Genomic DNA, 3,254 nt, shown 5'->3' with positions numbered 1-3,254 from the left:
GATGTAACCTCGTGGAGACTGTTCATTTGTACAAGCCAATATAATAATAGTAATCGCTTACATTTTTATAGTTCTCTGGAGTTTATCAAGCATTTTCAAGTATCTGACCTCATTCCGATCTTCAAAATATCATATAAATAGATAGGGTGGATTAACCCTATTCTGCAGATGAAGAAATTGGGGTTCAGAGAAGTGCAGAAATTTACACCAACTCACAAAGCCTGTAAGTGGCAGAGCTGGGATTTGGGCAGGTTCTCTGGGCACCTTGGCCTTTTCAGCTGCTAATGAAGACAATAATGCCAGTGCTCTCATTGTTAGGCTGATAGCTCTATAGCTACCCAAACCAATATGATTTCCTTTTTATTTTGCTAGAATTATGGTTATTCTGAATCCCTGGAGAGTAGAGTAGGTCCTCACCTCATAACGACAAAAAATTCTTTTCAGGAAGGATACACAATTGGTCAATAATCACAATTTTAATGACTTCATTAATCATCTATCAATTGAAACAGCAACAATGATGCATAATTTCCCCCTATCAAGTTAGAAACAATAAAAGTAATGTTGATAAGGATGTGGTAAAACGGGCGTTTATGTGCAATGCTGGTGGGCTCACATACTGCTACAAACTTTTAGAAGCTATTTGGCCATGTGCCTCAAGAGCCATGAAATTGTTCACATTCTCTGAACCAGTAATCTTACATCTGGGAATCTATCCTAAGGAAGTAATATGAACTAGAAAAAGAAAAAAAAATACCTTTCTGGAGCCTGGTTGTTGAGTTCTCCTTTGGATAGCAATGAGATCTCATGGTATCTTTTTAATAAATCTCCTATTTGTTTAAGCTCATTCCAGCTGGTTCCTGTTATCTGGCACCAGAACCATCATTACAAAAGCTCACATACAGACAGCTAATATAAATATTCATATCTTCCCTTCCCTTGCTTCAAACTTGACCTCCATTGACGTTTCCAGCTTCACAGCCTGGTATCCCATCCCTCCACCCCCTCATCAATCCCAAAGCTCTGGTCAAGTCAAATGTCTTACAGTTGACTAAAGGGGCCATGAATCAGCAGGTTCTGAGCTTTAGTTAGGATCAGAATCACCTGGAAAGCTGGTTAAAACACACACACACACACACACACACACACACACACACACACACACCACTTTCCACTGACTTTGAGAACACTGGTTTAAGCAAGTCTACCTCTGGCAAAATCATCTAGTCCTTCAAGTCCCAGCTCCCCACTGCTTTTTGCAGTCATCTCCAGTCACACCAGACTGAACTAATTACTTGTCCCCTGTGTTTCTTCAGGGCAAGAAAAGCATCTATTACACTGTATAATGAGGGTTAATCGTGTAATCGATGCCAGCTCACTGCTAGTGGGGAGTATTTGGGGCGCAGGCCCCTGGCTCCAGCGCCTCTGTGCCCCCAGAGCTAGTACAACGCTTGGCACATAGTAGCCATACCTCATGTATGGCTGAATTGTTCCTAGCTGCCTCCCTCTATAGGAAGTTATGGTTTATTCCTGTTTCCACAGGATCCATTAGCATATTGAATAGCTATTTTTAAAAAGCAACGATTAGCCATGATAGCAAAAGAAGAAACATGAACAGAGGTTATTTGTTAGCCAGGATAGTAAATATCATCTTGCTTTGCTCTCTAAAATCCCTAATGAAGACTGCAGCTCTCAGGCAAACAAATAAAACATTAAGTTGACAATACACAGCACATCACAAGCAGAGTCCACTAATTTGCCTATTGCTGAAGGACATTAGCCACTTTTAAGATAATCTCCATAAACATACTGCCTCATCTCCCTCTCTCAGAGACGAATTGTATCAAACTAAAGTTTTAATGTTTTGGAATGTCTTAAATGTATTTCATTTCAGTAACATTTTTTAATAACAAGATACCCATCTTAATCAAATGAAAACTGTTTTTCTGTAATTGTCCTAAAAGCCTATTTATTTTCTGGAAAAACGGCTTTTTGAATCAGAAGTGGCTAAGCTAAACAGTGTTCTCAGAATATTAATGTGAAACGTAAGCTATTAAAATGTCATGATTAATCTTTTTAAAACCTAATTAAATTAATAATTTGTGAAACACTTTTACAGAAAGGTAAGGCTCTTTTACAAAGAACCTGCTCCAAGTCTCAGAGCTAACACCTTATGAAGCATGGTGGGAAAGAGGTTTTGCAGGCAGACAAAGAGAGCCTGGCTTTGCACCTGCTGTGATTAACTTTTAGTTGTTGGTATTAGAGTTAATTATTACAGCATGCTGGAGGGCAGGGACAATTTACTTGTCTGATCATACCTAATAAGATGTATTTGCAGATGCCAGCATCTCCTGGACTTAATCAACAAACTATCAAGACAATCAATGTTGTTAGGCCCCATGTCCTTGTGATAGTTTTTTCCAAATAAAAAAGATAAAAATCCAAGGCAGCAGTGCTAAGGATATAGGCAGACTGCTCAGAAGGCCTCTGTTAGCTAGCATCAGGCTTATCTCCCTCCCTGCATGGCTAGATCTATTATGCAGGAGGGTTAGTGCACCCTAAGGCCTGTTTCAATTGAGAGCAAAGTTCAAGGCAGTCACACCAGATACAAGAAAATTAAGCTCCGAGAACTCTAGCACTTCTTGGTAACTGAGCTCTGGAAGGCTTCAAATGGGCCCTTTCTACTTTATCTTGTATGGGAAAAGGTTGTTATACCCAAGGCACTATACTCTCTTTCTGCTACACAAGGAGTGAGTTTCTATTTGTTTATATGATAATCTACGCTTGAATCTATGGAATACATTTTTAAAAGAAATAAACTAGCTATGACATAAGGCAGGTTGGCAAATTCCACAAAACAACATGCTTTAGTTTCAACTCTGTTCCTTTTTAGGCCCCAACATACTATGGGAGGATCGGGGTCACGTGTGGGCACACAAAATTAGGAGGGTGCTACCACCTAGAGGGATCTCATACAGGTAATGGAGAGGTGCAGGTGACAGCAGTCAGCAGCCTGGGGGCACTGAAAATAGAACTAAGACTGTCTTTGACTCATAAGTCATCCATCCTGAATAATGAAAGAAGATCACCATTCGGCATGAACACCTAGATCTCTAACACCACTTATTCATCCATTCATTCACTCAACACATGCATTTGTTGAATTTCTCCTTCATGCCAGGGACTGTGCTGAACATGTTCCCAATTTCACTCACTGAGAGCTGTGCAATCTTGAGCTCTAGCAGTTTGCACAA

The sequence above is a fragment of the Aotus nancymaae genome, unplaced genomic scaffold (assembly GCF_030222135.1).
Source record: "Aotus nancymaae isolate 86718 unplaced genomic scaffold, 86718_ANA_hifiasm-v0.15.2.pri h1tg000014l, whole genome shotgun sequence".
Taxonomy (NCBI): domain Eukaryota; kingdom Metazoa; phylum Chordata; class Mammalia; order Primates; family Aotidae; genus Aotus; species Aotus nancymaae.
The sequence above is the reverse complement of the archived record's forward strand: the minus strand, read 5'-3'. Positions refer to the sequence as shown.